The following is a 20,150-nucleotide window of genomic DNA, read 5'->3' as shown; positions in this document are numbered from 1 at the left end:
TTTTATAATTAAAATTGTCTTTGTCATTCATAACAACGTAGTAAACACTGTTTACAACAAGATTAGACGTGGCAGGTCAAGATAAACATGTCATAAAAGACGTAAATAAAAAAAAACAAGATAAAAGTAATATTTACAATGCCGTGCTTGTAGTCTGACCTGAGTTGTAAGTGCATCATCAAAATAGTGCAATAAAAAATAGTTCAATGACATATTCCGGAAATAAAATATGAATATAGTGTACATTTTTTCATACATAGGCAAGATATTATTTTAGGGTATTGTGTGTTTGTTTAGGGCGATGATGTCTGTTAGTCTGTTAATTATCTTATAAGTGATATGCAGTCATCACCCCAAAAAATGTTGCGTGCGTGAAATGTCTTCATATTTAAGGCGCACAGGACTATAGGATGCACAAAATTAGAACAGTTTTTAAGAGCTAGAGTTGGATACAATAAAGGTAAAGAACATGGTAAAATCATTTTAAAGGTGAAGTCAAATTTAACCAATAGTTACAGCATGTGCCGTCTTTTTTGGATTATAAATTGCAGTTTTTTTCCTAGTTTAACCGGGGTGTGATTTATAATCTTGTGAGGCTTATGTGTGAAATTATAAACGCATTATTACCAGGTACATAATTTCACACTGTGACTGGCCCGCAACAAGTCCAGAGTGTCTCCTGCTCACTATCTGTAGACGCCTGGGATAGGGTCCGAAACCCTCGCAACCTTAGTGGGGATAAGTGGCGAGGAAACTGTATGGATGGATAATTTCATTTGTTCTTTTTATACTAAACTGCAAGAGGGCGCTCTTGGCCTCAGTTGATAAATTTAACTTTTTTTGTGAAATGCCACCCCCTGGCATACGTCACTGGCACAAGCGTCACTAAAAATGCTTAGTATCTAATTTTGGGTGGAATATAATAGAACAGTTAAGCACAGAGGATTTGCACCCTGGATAGAAATCTCTTTTGAGCAAGTTGAAAAAATATTTACTTTGGCGGAATAACACCACCTTTTCTTAACAATCAATGGAAATGTGAACAAGTTTTTTTTATTTTTTTTAGATTAACTAGCGATTCAAAACGGTAATCTTCTGAATATCATATATATTGAAAACGTATGTGCACTACCATAAAGCTTATTACGTTAAAACAATTTGTCAAGTTATTAAGATAAAACGGATGTTAAGAAGATAAGTCAGCCTTTTGCCAAAGTAAATATTTTTAACTTAAAAGGTTTTTCTATACAAGGTGCAAATGCTCTGTGTTTTACTGTTCTGATACATTCTCCAAAATCGAGATACAAAGCCGTAAGGTTCGCACAAGTGACGTAAGCTAGGGGAGGCATTTCAGGCTTGAGAATTGTTTTTCATTTTTATTTTAAATAGCCTTTCAAGATGACATGCATGTTTTGTGGCTGGATTATTAGCCCAGGAGTGAGAGTGCTCGTCTTGGGATCAAGAGATCGCAGTTCGAATCCCGGCTCCCCCGTGTTACATGTCGAAGTGTCCTTGGGTAAGACACTGAACCTCTAATACCCCCAATAAGTAGGTTAGTGCCTTACATGGCTCCACGGCCGCTATTGGGAAATGTGAAGCACACTGTAAAGCGCTTTGGGTTCATGACTTGAAAAAGGCTATATAAATGCAGATCATTTAATTTCATTTTTTTAAATTGAATTTCCTTCAAAAATGCGACTTATACTCTGCTACTAATCGAAAAATACAGTCCTAGCCTTTGTTTATAATTATGCTTTCCCAATATTACTTGCTGCATATTATTGCATATAATGTTCCCTGGATCATAGGGCGCACTTTCAAATTACTGTTAAAATGTTTTTTTCTGTGTGCCTTATAGGCTGGAAAAATGCTCCATCACAAAATAGACTCAATGTGTCATGATTAAAAGTCACAAATTTGCAATTCAGCAAAGACAATGCTGTATGTGTAGACTGGCAACTTCCTATTCGGGTTTCTCAAAAATCGTTGTCATCCTTTAAGTTTCCCAATTTCTAATTCGGGATAGGGTCAATATCCCGTCAGCTAATCAGTTTGGACCCAGTGTAAACTCGCCGAGGACGTGTTTCCTTATCTCTTAGCCGTAATCGCCGCCACGTGAGCAACGGGCTAACAATCAATGATGATATCGAGCCACAAGTGAGCTTTTCAAAGTATGGCTGCTCAGGCCTTAGTCAGGTGCCATTGTTTGCAAAATGCTACGGTCAGCACAACGCAGGTGCCCGACCATTCCAGCCCAGGAGGCGACAATGGCAGCAGCCAAGGCAAACAATGGCGGAGCGCATGTCAATATTGCGACATTAAATGTCTTTGAGCTAGCTGGTTTGGTGCCCGCCCGTGCCTGCCTTATCACAGGGCGGGCACAACTCTTTATAATTAACTTAAGCGCTTTGCCGTATGGCGCCATGCTGAGCTGCCATGAGGTTTACCGGTCACACGGCCTAATCTGGAGCGCTCGCGCCAGACCGTCCGGCAAGCAAAGTGTCGCATGTTTTTCTGCGTGCTCCGAAACTGCCTCTTGTCTTGCACAGACGCTAGATTTAACCTGGCGTTGCTTTCCAAAAAGAAACTAAGTTAAATGGTATCCTGTTTTAGTTTGGAAGGTTTGCAAGTCTGTCAATCAAGTCGTGCTAGCAATCTTATCTGAAGCTAGTTTAGTGTTTTAATACTAAACATTAAATGCCAAAACAATTAGCCTAAATGCTATTTATACAGCAAAATACATATTATTTTCTTGAATAAAACAGCAAGCCGTCCGGCAAGAAAACAGATCCCAACCGCTTCTTTCAACACGCTCATGACACAAATTAATGCTCATTTGCATGATATGCTGATGAATTAACGGTTTCTAGGCCCCAAAATAACTGGTGCAACGTTTGTTCTCGCATGCAGTGCACTCGATTAGTTTCTAATAATGTCAGGATGTTTGGGACGGAAAAAAAGGAAACAAACTAGTAAACAAGAACGGAAAAAGGCCTGAAGGAATAAAAAAAACAAAAAAAACAATTACAGAGTAGAATGTGGAAGTTGCACTGTTAAATTGGCTAATGGGGAAGTGTCCCATAGCTGCAGTTAACCAGAAGGAAATTGTGGAAATTTTTGCTTGGCCAGCACGCGATACACAATACAAAAAGTAAATTATAGAATTACTCCCGATACTCAAGTGTAACATTTGTGTGTGCACGAGCATTAACAAATTGTATACATCCTTTAGCTGCATTTGCAAATAAAAAAAAACAATTTATTTTTTCTGTCTTTTTAAACACAAGCTAGCATTTAAGCTACCATTGCAGTAGCAAGACTAGTATCAACACATCTTCGACTTAAATTTGATTAAGATTCACAAGAGATTGGATTGGTTTCAGATCTTTATTTACTGATTTAATTTGATCAATTTTAATGTAATCCGATAATGATGAAAAAAATACTGTGGAGCATCTTATAACAAAGTTTTTAAAAGTCCAAATAAATTATACAGGGTAAGAAATTGTTTAAAATATTTTAAAATGTGTTTCAATGATTTTTCTATGTATTTTATTTAAAGTGCAAAAATTACTTAGAATTTCCGTTTAATATTCCAAATGGAAAATCTCATTATCACATTTCTGGAGGGTAAAAAAAATTCAAATAATCGATTAATTGATTTAGAATGTTCTTCTTAACACTATTTGCTCCGACGGCCATGCTTCAATCAGGAACTAAAAATTAGAAGTAAAAGTAATTTTAAACAAATATTTTTTTATTAACAGTCCTTTTAGGTTCCTTATAGGATTTCTAAGCATTAGTGGTATTGGTGTTTACTATCAGTATAAATGACAACTCAAGTTGAGGATCTGTGTCGGTATTGAGAAAAAGTGTAATCAACGGAGATTGGATATTTAATACTATAGTTAGCATTAGCTAGTGAGCTAGCAGTGTGCTTTCCAAATGGCTGTCTCGTTTCTGCCCAAAACTTTATTGGTGGTGTGTCGTTTTCTTTTGTCTTGTCTGCATTCTCGGTAAAATAGCTTAGTCTCTCCCACCCGCTCTGGCTTTGAGGGTGAGGGGAGATCAGTGCCAGTCAGGGGTTTTATTTGCGTAATTTACACCGCCCCCGCAATGGCCTTCTGTGCCCCCCTCCCTTTCCTCCCTCGACAAACCCTTGGCTTTTACAGCAGCCAGACCTCCCTCATAAAGCGGTGGCCAGGAGAAAGCCGGTTGTAAAACAACAAGCAGGCCAGGCTAGGTATCGCTGCGCTTCCCGTTGCGTGCCGAGCGGCTCCGATACCATCGGCGAGGTTGAAGGGCGAGTTACTCGACCGAACGGGCTTCAGTAGATCCGTAGATCAGGAATTAATCCTGCAGCCGTCATGTGCTGGCTCTGTACTGGACAAAGGTCAAACGCTAATCCCGTTAGCAGGTGATACTAGCGCACCTGGAGAACCGACGATTTGAATCAGAATAAAAGTGGTAAAAGGTGTTATGAAGAATCGTGTAAAATGTGCAAGCTTGGGAGTTAAAGCTTTAAATCTGACTGGACTCTTAAATTTACACCAGAGTTAATCGAATTATTTATTTATTTTGGAGTAACAATGTTTCATGCAATCAAAATTAGAACTCAAACTTGTAAGTTAAAGCTTTAAAGACATTTATAAATTAACTTAAATTAAATTAAAACATTTATTTGATTGGTGGTAAAAATTATAAGACCCATCAAAATTAAAGCTCAATCTTAGTTAAGTAAGTTAAAGTTTTAAAGCCGCTGTAACTTATAGTAATTCAACCCCAGAATTAAAGCAACTTAGAAGCTTTTTCATGAGGTATTAAAGCTTTAAAGCAGCTTTAACTCTTCAATCAACACCAGAGTTTAAAGAATTACTTGTTTTGAGGTAACATTCGTCGGCTGTAACTTCTAATCAACAACCCCAAAGTTAAAGCAACATCAACATTTTTACTGGTGGAGTTAAAGCTTTAAAGCCCCTTTAATTCAGAAATCAACACCAGAGTTAAATAAATGATTTTTGAGGTAACACTTATGAATACTATCAAAAATAAAGCTCAAACTTGTGAGTTAAAGCTTTAAAGCTGCTGTAAGCCTTCACTTACAGGCGCTTGAACGTCTAAATTTACAGCAGAGTTAAAGAAACTATGTATTTATGTTGGATTAACAATTGGTGCTATAAAAATGAAAGCTGAGTTGTTGAACTTAAAAATTAACTCCAGCGTTAAAGCAGCATGGAAGCTGTCACTCAAGATAGTTTTGATTTTATATCTCATCTCATCTCATCTCATTAGCCGTACCGCTTATCCTCATTAGGGTCGCGGGGGGCTGGAGCCCATCCCAGCCATCTCCAGGCAGTGGGCAGGGGACACCCTGAACTGGTTGCCAGCCAATCGCAGGGCACACAGGGACAGACAACTCACTCGCTCGCTCATTCACACCTAGGGACAATTTAGACCGGCCAATTCACCTGAAATGCATGTTTTTGGAATGTGGGAGGAAACCGGAGTGCCCGGAGGAAACCCACGCAAGCACGGGGAGAACATACAAACTCCGCACAGGAAGTCTGGAGCTGGATTTGAACCCACGACAGGTTCCCATGACATGAACTGTGCCGCACAAGCGCTAACCACTGCGCTGCCGTGCTGCCCGATTTTATATATATATATATATATATATATATATATATAAACAGACTATATGATTAAAAAAATTATAATTCCTAACATGCTTATTCTGAAAGTAATATCCTATGTTGCATGGTTACTTTCCCTAATGTCCAACATGTGACACAACTGTCACCTAATGTTAAAAAATTGACCTATTATGATCAAATCAGTGGTCGAAAAGCTTTTTGGCCCAAAGAGCCATAAAATAAAAAATATTTCGCTTTTTTTTTTTTTTTTTTTTTGAGAGCGCCACACCAAATATTTAGGCAAAATTCAAAAACACTGCCAAACCCGCTCTCCAGACCTAATTCTTCAGCGCATTTTATTTCACTGTGACGTTAGATTATTCTTATCAAATAACAATTATGCCAGAGCCTATGTCCCACAACAATATTAATAGACCACTTAAAATCAGTCTCCCTTCAGCAGTTACCGGTACTTAAGAGTGTTGAGGCTCACTTTCACACTTCTTTTTGTCCCAAATAAACAAGCAAATTTATTTTGTAAAAATGTCACTAAATACTGCAAACGAGGATACTTAATATTTACCTTCAGTGCAGAAGGCGCAAAGGAAAGAGTATAGCTGCACCCATTCCTAGCGTTCACCCAATCAAATTGGTCGAGGTCCTTTGCTATAGCTTCTGCGAAAAACATTGTTTTGGGTTATTTTGTTCTGTCCCTTTTCATAATAACATGCCTCAGCAACATAGATTGTTTAAAGAACGTCCATATACAGTATCATTATTTAGCAATTTACTGGAGAGACAAATTGACTGTAACCTTTCGTTAAAATTGTGTCCTATATATACTGGACCGAACTCATTTTGCATTACCTTTGTCTCTGTTTCACTTATGCGATAATTAGTTTTGCATAAGGCAACATATTAAAAATGTGTATAAGTTCAATTTGATCTATGAGACATACTGTATGTACTAATGAGAAGAGCCATACCCCTGATCTAAAGGGTAAAATAATTTGTTATCTCGAAGCAACTTGCGTTGAATAGAAACAAAAGTGGGATACATTCCTCAATATCAAATAGTATACTGTATCAAAAGTTAATTTTAGCTTAGGTTGATAGCAGTACAAGTTCAAAGGATCATGTTTTCTCTCTGCTGAGTATCGATTTAAAAAGGTACGCCAATAAACTACAGAGGTTGTTGTATTTTCATGGCACGTTCTATTTTTAAGGTTTATATCATAAGTTTGAAACGATATGAAAGTATTTTTGGAGGTAAGGTTAGCATTTTAAATATTAACGAAGACCTGTCTGTTTTGGGGTTTTTCTTTCCCATTAATAGTCAAGGTTTTCATATTAGGAGCGAAGTTCCTTAAAAAAACATCAAAAGACGCTGACATCAATCCGATGTCGAAAAAATAAGAACCGCGCTAACAAGTGCAAAGATGTTGCCAGAGAAAAGTGGGACCAAATCCAAATATTAACAAGGCAGACAGATATCAACGAGGAACAAAACAGAGTGACCTTGAGGTAAACCCCAAAATATGCAAATAAGGGCAGCCACATTATCAAAAAGTCATGACCCAACCTTTCACAGTGTTGCTTAACAAGGGGGTAAAATACAAACTGGGAGAAACTATGACTTCCAGTGGCAGCGGATGGTCTTTTGTCGACCAGAAAAATAATAAAAAATTATTAGCGACATTTAGCCCCTCTAAAAGCAGTAATAAAGAAGCCATATACGCGAGCCCAGCCTCCTGCTGCAGGAGCAGACGTTTCAAAAGCAAGTGCGGCTAATTAAGCGCCAAATGCATCCTCCTTTCATTTTTTTAACATCAAGAAAATTGTAGTTTTAACTTGTTTTTGGAGGGGGCATTTTGGGGAGTTGAAAAAAATAATTTTACATGTACAGTTATGTTTATTTGTATAGCCCTTAATCACAAGAAGTCTGAAAGGGCTGTTCAGACTACAGACGGTTTTTACACCAGCTTTCACTTTATACAAATGGCATTGATAAAAAGAATAATTTAATTCAGAGAAACTTAATTTCATCCAATTTTACAGGGAAACAAATGGTAATGAGAAAGTTTTAATATTTATCATTGACGTCATGTGGAAAAATACTTGTCCCCAGATTTACTTTTTGTTCATGATCCAAGTCACCCCTCAATGGATTATTGAAATGTTATTTTAAGAATAATGAATATATTTTAATTTATAAATTTTAAATTGATCATTTTATATCATAAAATTTGTTTTAATTTTGGATGAAATGTTTTTGTTCCCATAATCATATATTTATATAAATATATAAATATATTAGTTGCCATGACTGGAACAAAACCATTTGATCAGTACAGGTACCCAGAAAAATAAATATATTTGTATTCTTAATTGAAAAAAAAAACATTTTACTTACTGAATTGTAATCACCAAAGAGGAAAACAACATGTATTTTTACTAAAAGCAAATTTGTAGTAATTCGCACCAATATCTTTTTTGCACCTTTATTTTTTAATGAAGATCCCTCTGTATTCGCGGTTAATGGAAACCAGAACAACTCGCGAAAAATGAAAATCTGCCAAGTAGCATCGCACCTTCATAAGAGCCACAAGGTCAAACTTACCTCAAAATGACATCTTTACCGACAGAGTATACGACTGTAACAAAACATTAATTATAGATCTACAATTACAAACACAGAACTGCAGTTGAATGGATTCTCTTTAGTGTCGTTATACAAAAATACACTGATATTGGATAGCTTCTTTCAGTGTAAGACAGCGATTTGAAAAGCGACTGGCTAGCTGCACGCTAGCATCGTACATCTTCAAGTTGAGCCAGATCTCTGCAATTATTAAAATACAAGAGACCCAAATGTAGCGGTTTCAAGTTGTAGCTCCAGGTCATCTCATAAATAATGGATTTGACGTTGGTGCGATACAGGCTCTGTAGGGGTAGCTTGTGAAGGTTGTTAGCTAGCTTAGCTATAGCAGTAGGCCAGACCTGTAGCCTCACTATTGCCTTCTCCAGTATTGGCAACAACGCAGTTATAAATAACCGTTATGTAACAGCGCTATTTTCTTCAGTAAAGGATAATGTAATTAGTTTTTCTTCCGTTAAAACACCGTTACGGTTTGACGGTCAAAAGCAATGCGTTATTTTGGCTGCAGAATGACAATGGCGGCGTGCCCCTAGAAACCTGACGCCGTTTTAACAGCGCGGTTTCCTGCTCTCCGCCCAGTTATTTACGTCATGTCTTTACGGACCATGTCACGATTCAAAATGGCGACTACCATATAGTTGCTTCACGAATATAGTATTTACACTGGCGTTCTCTCTTGAGGCAGCCTCAGTCCCTTCCTGGACCCAATAACGATCAATGGAGCACCTGCTGATGATCATTATTTCTTTGCTCTCTTCTGACTTTCCTTAGAGGCCGATTAATGGATTAATTATGTTTTGTTGTAATGAGAAATTAAAGGCTAGCTGTCTCTATGCTCCGCATTTTGTTTTGGGTGGCGGACACGTTGAATCCAATTCCTGCCCCACTGTTTGACAGCATACACATCACAATCTCCCACGCACAGTCACATCCACGCAACACACAACCACTCCCTAACCTGCCCCTGTGATAGCATTTTTGTGTGCTTTCTGCTCAAAACACAATGCACGATACGTTTATCAATGACAATAAAAACAATTCAAAATCCGCCAAGCAGTGAACCAGCCATAACAAAAGCACCAAGAAATAAGAGATTACTGTGTTTTCTAAGTATAAAAAATGGTCCAAAATTCACAGCTCATTTTCCTGCAACTAATCTGTCATTTGCTTGTACGCGCTGATGACGTTCGACGCTTCGCAAAACGTCATGGTGGCCAACATACAAACTTAATTACAGCTAATCCAAAAATGGCAGTTAAAATCCCATCTGAACCATGCAGGATCCGCTCTTTTATTTCGCGTGTCCTGCTGCTATCAATTATTCATCAGGCAGGTGAATTGGGACGCCCACAGGTAGAAAAAGCAAGAAGAAACCAAGTTGAGGAAACAGGACACGCCTGTCCTAGTTTCATCATCTGAATGTTGTGAAACGAGCTACAATACATCAAGACGCTGTGCGTCTGCGCGTTTTAGCTAATGCTAAGCAGCTTTTCTGGCTCAGACAGAAGGCGAAAGAGAGCGCCCCCGCTGGCATTCTCAGCGGTGAGACACACAAAGCGCGTTGGTCGGCGCATTAAATCTTAATGCGTGGCACTGCCGGCCAGGAATCCAGCCAATGAGAAGATGAGATGGGAGAAAGTTGGAGAGAGTACGGCTGATTGGTGAAATCATGAGAAGAAAAATGTATAGACATTCTGAACTACCTTAAAAAAGTAATTGGGAAACATTTTTAAGTATAGGGGCACATAAAAACAAAAAAAAACTTTCATTGAAAATAGACTAACACTATGAAATCTGGTTTAACTACTGAAATCAATTGATTCACAAACGGTTATCATATGTTGTAACATTTCACTGTAACATTTTCCACTCCATAAAACACACTGGGTCATAAGGCGCACCCTCTCAAAATAGTCTTTTGTTATATATTTTTATAAGCCGCCCTGGAAACGCATGGAATCAAAACTACAGTAAGTGCTGGGGTTGCATAAAAAACACAAATTATTTGATGTTCTATGAAATATTTACTTTACCAGAATGACATTTAATTTGACCACTTTAATTAATTCATTCATATATGGTCATTGTGCGTTTCTCTCTCCGAAGTATCTCCTTTTCCGAGATCCAGTGTACATCCCAAATAAGCACACCTTTTCTTTAGTTGCTGTTTATTCAGACAATGGCCCAAACCATTACCTCTTAAAAGGTTGCGGTCTAGTGGTTAAGAGTCCACACTCTCACCGCTGTGATTCAGATTCGATTCCCGTTGCAAACAATGCTTTGGGATTATGGTCAGCAATGTTTGATTGTTCAATCATTGCAAAAATACTGTAATTTTTTTGTGGTAACACACATGTATGAACACTGTATGCATTTCCTATCATATCCACTATATTTTGCAGTATATAAGGTGCACCAAGTTACGAGGCGTACATTCAAATATCTGGCCAGTTAGAGGTTTTATAGGTGGTCCTTAAAGTCCAGAAAATAGGGTACATTAGTTTTTATAAAATTACATGTGGAATTTTTTTTTTTTGGGGCAAATAAATATGTATGTTTTTTGAAGTAGAGAAAAAGAATTGTACATGGAAAACACTTTGTTTTTTAAGGGGAAAAAAGTAATGTTAAAGATTTTTGCATTCTAGCAAAACATAAATTTGTAATAAGTTGCACTGATCGATACATTTATAGCACTATTTTTTTAAGTTTTTTTTCTTCAGTTTACTTTTATTTATCCATTATCTGCACCACTTATCCTCAGTAGGGTTGCGGGGTTGCTGGAGCCCATCCCAGCTGTCTTCGGGCAGTGGGCAGGGGACACCCTGAGCTGGTTGCCAGCCAGTCGCAGGGCACACAGGGACAGACAATTCGCTCGCTCGCTCATTCACACCAGGGACAATTTGGACCGGCCAATTCACCTGACATGCATGTTTTTGGATTGTGGGAGGAAACTGGAGTGCCCGGACGAAACCCACGCAAGCACGGGAAGAACATGCAAACTCCACACAGGAAGGTTCGATCTCATGACCTCAGAACCGCCGCACGGGCTAACCACTGCGCCGCCGTGGATGGACATTTATTTTCAAAAATATTTTTAAATACCGTTTTTTTTTTTTTTTCAAAGGTACAAATGTTTATATCTATGCATTCAATGTTTGGACTTAGTTTACTTTTAGAACTTCTGTTAAAAAATGAAGACAGTATTTTACAAGTAAAAAATATTGTATGGATTAAAATTGACTGATTTTAAAATGCATTCATTTATTTTACAAGCTTTGATTTTTTTTTATTTTTTTTTTCATTTTTAAAAAACATTTTTACAGGTACAAATTATTGCTTCTACTTATTGAAATTGATTGAATTTTGAAAAGTATTCATTTATTTTTTACGAGCTTTGATTATTTGCGTCAAATTTTAAAAACTTTGATACAATATTTCACAGGTACAAATTCTATGAATACCAAATGATTGATTTTGTTTATTTTGTTAATTGTGGCAGCATTATTAAGTTTGATGTTTACAAGTAACTTTTGCAAGTAATTGCCCTCCATAGTTACCTGGTTAGCTAATAGTTCTTATATTCTTACTGGTGATTCAATAAAGCCACAAAAAATGTCCCGGTGGCTATTCCTACTTTTAATGCACGGCCGTTGGTTTATTGCATTAGCTAACGTTGTTAGCTAGCATCAGCAGTTGACGTTGTTTATCTTCCCCGTTAGGAGTAAAACGATCCAAAATGACATTCTCCGTTCTTTACGTTTCAACTAATTCCGAACCACGTGGAAACACTATTCCGAGTAAAATCCAAGCCAAATCTTGTGGCTTAGCTTTCCTCTTTTCTAATTGAATTATTCAATTCGTCGTTGGAAAAATTAGAATAGAGTGCATATCGAGGAGTGTGTTGTCGCTTTCTACTCAATTGAATCCTATTTTTGAATCCAGTGTTTTACGAAGAGATTGTCTTTCTTTATGCAAATGAGCCGCCAAGCCCCTAACATCCCCCTAACCAATTGAGTGCTAAACGCTGTCTCCTGGCCATAAATCCAGCGGGAGTCCCGACAGGCGTCCCAATAAAGCGCTCTATTTTCTGCAAGTTTGTGGCGGGCCCAGAGGAAGCCAGATAACGTTAACGGGACCTCAAGAGTGAGCGAAATTTCACCAGAGGGGGAGGAGGCGCACAAAGGTAATGACGAAAAAAAAAAGGAAATTACTGCATAAAGTTGAAGACTCTACGGTTCTGTTTTGAAAATAGCTGTATTTTCTGAACAGTGAGGCGCACCCAATTATAAGGCACACCTTACATATTTCATATATAAGGTGCTATGGACTAAAAGGTGCATTAAATTATAACTACAAAGGTATCATAGAAAGTCATAAAACATACAATAAATGTGAAAAAATAAGGTTAAAATGAATTGATTCCGATTTTATTGATAGTGTTTATAGTCAGTTTCCAGGCGCAAACATTTCAAATTTTCCGTTTTTACCTGCTCCTTATGGTACAGAAAATATGGTTATTTATTGACATTCATTCATATTTGATTGACAAGTGATAATTCATTTACCTACTTGTACTGCAAAAGATGAATAAAGGTTTAATATTTTTATTGCCGTGATCTTTTTTTAATGAGGTAAAATAATTTAACTGATCAATTCATTTTACGATTTAATTAGAAGTTTGTTCCCTATATTTCTAAATGTCCTTATATAATAGGACTTGAAATTATTTTTTTTTGTTATAGCAAAATGGAAGTCATAAAACAATGAATTGAATACATTCATGATTTGTTGTGCGCTATCTTGGCAATAGTTAAAAATGTTACGATGTTATTGGCCTGTACAGTATAGGTTACAGTTTGTATGTTCCATTTTCTTAAAGTAGTGTTTCCTAATTATTTTCTGTCACGACCGCCTCGGAAGAAATCTTTTCACGGACCCCCAAGTCTCTTCCAGGTTAATTATTTTTTCATGGGGTGACTTGAAGGGTGTGCTCCCATTTGTATCGACACTTCATGCTCAATGATTATACTCTGTGCTAAATGCACGATGTGCTTTGGCACTCATTTTCAGTTGCACTACATAATACAGTGGCAGCTAGTAGTCAAATACACACCGTCCCTTTAAAGGCGAAAAAAGTCGTCAATTGCCAACAACCCCAATGTCTTTCTGGTTGATTATCAAAGACAAAACTAAGATTCCAGCAATCCACGTCAAGGTATGTGATCTTCTGGCAGCGGTTCCAAAATGGCCAAGGGAAAATCTTTGTAATTTCTCCCGAAAAGCGTTTAAAAAAAAAAAAAAAATTACTTTGCACCCAAACGCATTTGCGGGTGTGACCGTTTGGCGGTAAAGCAGTCGTGGTCATCGCCGGAGCGACACTGAGCAAAGCATGTGTTTGCACTTAGGAATTCCATCTTAAGCGTCTGAGATATAAAAGCTCTGAGGATTTCATTCCCGGCCCAAAGAGGATACCCACCTGGTTGCAATCTAACCTCAGCCCGGTGAAGCGGAGGAAAAATAAGAAAAACGCCTGTGGGGAAAGTGGTTTCGTTTTTCAATCAAATAAATCACGACCTTGCAGAAAAATCATTTTTGTCTTTTAATGGCCTGGCTCCGTTTGAAGTCCGTCCGGGGACAGCTCGGCTTTGAAGTCCAAAAGAGGGAGGCGCAACGTTCCCACTGAGAGTGCGGCGATGTGAGAGTGAGCAACCGTGCTGCCTCTACATCCTTTAAACGCAAATATATAGAGTTACTCACGAACAAAACAGAAGGATTCCATTTCTAATCTTTCCATTTGATCTACTGTAAAAACATTCCTTTGTGGCCTTGGTGGAGGTAGCATGGCCGGAATCGGTCCTGACCAGCCCCTCCGAGCCACAAACCTCACCGCCCGTTCGTATTTTTGTAGCTTACAATTTTAGCAAAGACAAACTGATTGGTCGCCATGACAACATATCTAGCCACGTGTGCCCTATATGCCGGCCCGGCTTTTGAATTCTCCGCCGGCGTCGTCACCTCCTGAGCCGCGTTAATAGACGGGGGGGGCCCATAACAGCGACTGGGCCCGAGCGTAAGCCGCTAAGCTCTTGCACTCGAAAGTTGCCAGGCAATGCCCAAAAGGTGAATAGTCAAGGAGGAAATTAAGAGATCATTGTGGTAGAAAATGACTACCAAACTTTGGCCACATGACATGAATGTCTCCATCCATGTTGAAGGATTAAATTCTACAAGTAAATTTCCAAAAGTGTTTATACGATGTATCCACAATGATATCTTGGAATCCTACAGATGTACAGTTTATGTACTTATTTTTTTTAAAGAACTGGTTGGCACATAGTCTCAATGCATTTTATTATGTTTTTGCAGTTTTCACCATTCAGAGAAGAGACTTTAAGCTTCAGTAACATGTCCCCCAGCTCAGTGTCATATCAATGACACTACAGCTAAAAACACATATAAGTGGTAAATATCTCATCAAATGTATTAAACTTTCTGCCAGTTTAACAAATGTGCCACAAACAAGTTTTAAAACAATGTTTTAAAATCCCCCTAATTGTATATCACACCACGATCAATAAAGCGCTAACTTGTCTTTTCTAATGAGGACCTGACAACCCCAAAAAAATTCCGGAGGCCAAATTGACTCTGTCAAATTCTTATACCCCTCATTCCAATGTACAGTCCTCATAGGATTCGTGAAACATTTTTTTCGAGTTTTAAATAAAAATTAATAATTTAAGCTGCACGGCGGAGCAGTGGTTAGCGCTTGTGCGGCACAGTTCATGTCATGGGAACCTGTCGTGGGTTCAAATCCAGCTCCAGACTTTCTGTGCGGAGTTTGTATGTTCTCCCCGTGCTTGCGTGGGTTTCCTCCGTGCACTCCGGTTTCCTCCCACGTTCCAAAAACATGCATTTCAGGTGAATTGGCCGGTCCAAATTGTCCCTAGGTGTGAATGAGCGAATGCATTGTCTGTCCCTGTGTGCCCTGCGATTGGCTGGCAACCAGTTCAGGGTGTCCCCTGCCCACTGCCCGGAGATGGCTGGGATGGGCTCCAGCCCCCCCCGCAAACCTAATGAGGATAAGCGGTACGGCTGATGAGATGAATTTTATCATACAAAACCATAGCTTATTTACCTGCATATTCATCGGAAGTTACAAGCTATATCTCGGCAGGACTATCTAAACTTTGTGCTAATCTCATTAGAAAAAAACACAAACTTGTCCAATTGATCTGCTTTGTACACAAAGGCCCTAACTTCTTCAAAGCACATCTGCCCTCGCTTGTCTGCGTTGCAGGACCAATGCCATGGGCTGTAAAAGTAGCCCCAAAGCGGTCTAGCAAAATAAAATTAGCAAAACCCAACAAGGTTGTTTAGAACAGTGTTTCTCAGCTAGTTGCTCGCAGCCCAAAAGTAGGTATGTTGTGGATTTTTACCTTGGCAAAAAATAATGCGAAGATAAAAAAATTCAATAACTGAGGGTCAATTACAATTTCTTCCCAATGGCTGCGACCACCCAAAACAAGCATGCAAGACAGTGAAATGTGTCTTGCCAGTTGAGTATTCTTATTATATATATCGACTTATTCTGGAATTTGGTCGTTGCTAAATGTTATTGGACTATTATTCATTGCATTACTGTTATGATGCACTTTAAACTCAGGCCAGCCTCTAAGCCCTACCTCGTATATACTTTTACCTATTTATCCTTACTGTTCACGTGATGGAGTGGGCATGGCGTTAGAAATAAGGTTGCATGGACAGGTGCTGGAAGAAGTTGAAAGCTTTAGGTACTTGGGTTGTGATGTGGCTGCAGTTGGTGGAATGGAGTGCGAGGTATTGCACAGAGTGAATCAAGGAAGCAAGGTTTTGGGTGCTCTGAGGAGAGTGATGAGCAACAAGAGCATGAGAATGGATGTTAGGAGGGGACTGTATGAGAGTGTGATTGTGCCGACTGTGTTGTATAGTGCAGAGACTTGGAGCCTGAACGCAGATTTGAGAAGGAAATTAAATGTTTTTGAGATGAAGTGTTTGAGGAGTATGTTAGGATTGGATAGATTGAGAAATGAAATTGTGAGGGACAGAACTGGAGTAGTAGTGGAACTGAGCAAGCGTGTGGATAAGAGAGTACTCAGATGGTTTGGACACACGGAGAAGATGGATGAGGAGCGAATGTTAAAGAGTATCTACAGAGAAGAAGTAAATGGAAGGAGACCAAGAGGAAGGCCGCGATTGACGCGGATAGTGTTATGAGTGCTCTGCAGGAAAGAGGTCAAAATATAATGGAAGCTAGAGCTCTTGTTGATGATAGGAAGGAGTGGAGAGGTGTTGTGAAAGGATAATGGGATTGTGGACGCGTTCTAAAGGATGGGCTGGGCACTCGTATGATGCGGCAGGGGTAAACCAGTGAAAGCTGTCGGGCCCTGCTGTTGAACAGAAGAGTGTGTTGTGTCACCCTGAACCGAGTGACATGGCTGCTTTTTTGTGTCCCGTTTCATCTTGAGGGACGGAAGCATGACCAACTTAGGTGCTGAGGTGCCTAACTTGTTTGGGTATTCGGGCTGGCCATGGTCCAAAAATGTTTGTATGTGGGTTTTTTTTTTGGCTTTTTTTTTTCCCTTTCATTTTCTTTGTTTTGTATGTTTGTCTTGCTGTCGGTCACCCCTTTTGAGGGATATGACCAAGGTAGATAGATGGATTTATCCTTACCACCTTTTTCTCTTTTAAGTCCTTATTACATGTTTATCATCGAGTGCAATGTATAACCTTGTTGTAAACAATGTTACCTATGTTATCAATGACAAGACTATTCTAATTTGCGGGCTCTATCACCCAAAACTTGAAATGGTCGTTTAGAATGTCCCATTATTGCAGATGAAAAGAAAGGACTTTGAGGAGGCCAAAGTCAGGTGCTTAGAGAAAATATCCGTATTTGAAAGGTAAATATTGAATCAGCAAGTCGTGGACTGTTTGTCTGTGTCAACTGCAAACAGAGGCTTTCGCCCTCGAAACACCTCGACAATGTTTAGAGATTAGCACTCGCTCGTCTTCGGGGCGCGCCTTACTTTCCTCTTTTGTCAAGGCCCGCTGTCTCGTGCAAAGAAATGAGCCATTAGCCCAGTTTCTGGGTCATGGACTAAGGTTTGACACTCGCTGATGTTCTGCTATGGTTCTCTTTTCAATGATCAGACACAATTGCCCATCCCACTTTGACAGTCTTCATTACTTACAGTGCTGTTCAAAATAATACCAGGGCAATTTGACTAACCAAAATATCCCTGCTTTTTAGGATATTTTTTTATTGTACATGCCAGACAAGTTACCAGTAGGTGCAGTAGATTCTCAGAAAACAAGACCGAGCATGTATAATAGACACAAACCGAATGCTGTGCAATTGGGCAAATTGTTCAAAGGGGTGTGTTAAAAAAAATAGCAGTGTTGCAACCAATCTCCGAGTTCATCAATTTTGGGGAAGAAAAAAAAAACAAAGCGGGTGTGAATCGTGTGACGCCTATTTTAAGATGATAAAGCCAGTACAGGTTGAACATACTTTTGAGGAAAATGGGTCGTTTAAGACACTGACCCGAATTACAGCGTTCTTTGATTAAAAAGTCGATTGGAGAGAGAACCTATAAAGAGGTGCATAAGATTGGTGGTGGTTGAGCTAAAATAATCTCCAATGGCCTAAAATACGTAGAGAAAAAACAGATTTGTGAAAGAAAATTGAAGACAACTATTAAATTGGACTGGAGAATAACCAGAATGGCAAAGGAACAGCCAGTGATCAGCTCCAGGACGATTAAAGACAGTCTGCAGTTACCTGTAAGTGCAGTGACAGAAGACCTCTGTGTAAAGCAAATTTTCAAGAATCCCACGCAAACTAAAAATTAGGATTGCTAAATCCTACCTTTTTTGGGAAATGCAAAATAGTTTTGAGTTTGTACAACAACATTAGACGCTGCTATCTTTTTGAACACACCCCTTTGAACTAGTTGCCCAATTGCGCAGCCTTCAGAGCGCACTTAAGAATGGTGGGTCTTGTTTGTTTTCTGAGATTCTACTGCAACTTGTTTGGCATGTACCGTATTTTCCGCACTATAAGGCGCACCTAAAAGCCTTTATTTTTTTCAAAAGCTGACCATGCGCCTTATAATACATTGCGCCTTATTTATGGATCAATATTAAGTCGCAAAGTCTTCCAACTAACTTGCAGCCGCCGACTAGATTTTCCCCCGAACGCCAAGTAGTCCGCGGTGTATGCTGGGAATTATTTACCGGCGTTTCATTGGCTAACCAATGTGTCAATCATCATTTGAATCGATCACTATTGGCTAAAGTTATTTGGAGGTCAAGGGGCGGATCCTTTTTATCATTTACAGGCTGACATAGGCTTAAGCGGCAAAACAAAGCCTGCAATTGGCAGAAAAAGATGAATGTGAATAGCACGTGGTTGACGGGATAGAGAAAGCATTTTTTACTATTCTGTATTTGTAAAAATTTTATCCTCCTGGATTCACTACACTCACGGATATAAGAGGACCATGGCTGCACAATATTATGAACACAACGACTTCGGTGAGCTACCCTGACTATATATTTTCCCAGTATCTTGTTTCAGACTGAACTTGATGTTTCTGTGATAAGCGGTGCAGATAATGGATGGAATGGAGTGTCTATTTTTAAATCAAACTCAATTCCAAGTGCTTATTGTCATATATACAGTAAAGTTGCGAGCGAAAAAGAAAATAGAAACTAAGGAATGGTTGGCATTTCTTGAATCCCAAGACTTTAACCTTCCGAATGATGGAACGATGCATTTGAGTGACATCGTACGGACACCGCATCCGCACTTGTTCTTGACACGTATTTGCGTCTTTGCAAGCTTTGGGAATGTTAAGGGGGTAATAAGTTTGACTGAACTATCTGACTGTTTTGTCGACGTTCCCATTGTAGCGCCTTATAATCCGGTGCGTCTTATGTATGTCAAATATAGGACCAAAAGCTATTTTTTCGGGGTGCGCCCTATAACCCGGTGCGCCTTATAGTGCGGAAAATACGGTAACAATAATAAATATACTAAAACCTGAGATATTATGGTTAGTCACATTGCACTGCTATTATTTTGAACAGCACTGTATGCTACGAACTTTAAGGAGCCTGTCACAGCTTTGACGAAATAAAAAACAGTTCGCAAACCGTGTCACTTTTGCATCAAAGGTAAAGAACTTATCTTTAAGTGTCAACCCAAATTATAACCTATGAAATCCAAGAAAATCGTCTGATACGAACAACAGAAGTAGCTAAAAAGGTTTGCTCAGACCGGACACAAAAAATTCTTGAGTTGTTAAAATGTCAATCAAGATAGCGTCAGCTTGAGTTTATACAGCACAACATCCGTGTCACCAGGTCGTTTTAAGGGCTCGACCAAATTACCCACAAATGCGATAAAAAAGACATATTCAAATCCAAATGGATGTCTCTAAGACTGTTAAAATGTCAACCAAGATAGCGTTTAGCTTAGCACCACAACCACAAGTCATTAAATCATTTGTACTGCAAGACTTGATGCCAGGACCAATTTACTTGCAACGGGACAAAAAGATCACGAGATCATTGAAGTCTTTGGGGCAGTGTCAATGTCAACCATGATATAATTTAGCATTGGCTAAAAATATAATGACTCGGAGTCACCAGATCTATTGCAGGGCGTCCCAGTGTGAACAATTCACCCATAAATGTGACTAAATGTATCCAGTGAACGATTGTATTAAGTCCAGATCAAAAATACTCAAATGCGCCACTTGAAAGTTGGTGTTAGCCTGGAGCAACTGCATTTTCTTGTTGCTTTTTTTGCAATT

The 20,150-nt window shown here is 38.9% G+C and overlaps 1 protein-coding gene and 1 long non-coding RNA gene across 2 annotated transcripts in view; one reads left to right on the top strand and one right to left on the bottom strand.

Moving 5' to 3' along the window:
• LOC148347172 (retinoic acid receptor alpha) overlaps nt 1-20,150 on the bottom strand; it is a 199,957-nt gene that overhangs the window by 88,716 nt on the left and 91,091 nt on the right. The window lies entirely within an intron of this gene.
• Nucleotides 1-20,150, top strand: part of LOC148347173 (uncharacterized) — a 106,663-nt gene that overhangs the window by 52,256 nt on the left and 34,257 nt on the right. The gene's annotated exons all lie outside the window — the stretch shown is intronic.

Source organism: Urocampus carinirostris, chromosome 19 (genome assembly GCF_059441175.1).
Source record: "Urocampus carinirostris isolate Australia breed hairy pipefish chromosome 19, RoL_Ucar_1.0, whole genome shotgun sequence".
Lineage (NCBI taxonomy): Eukaryota > Metazoa > Chordata > Actinopteri > Syngnathiformes > Syngnathidae > Urocampus > Urocampus carinirostris.
The sequence above is the reverse complement of the archived record's forward strand: the minus strand, read 5'-3'. Positions and strand labels throughout refer to the sequence as shown.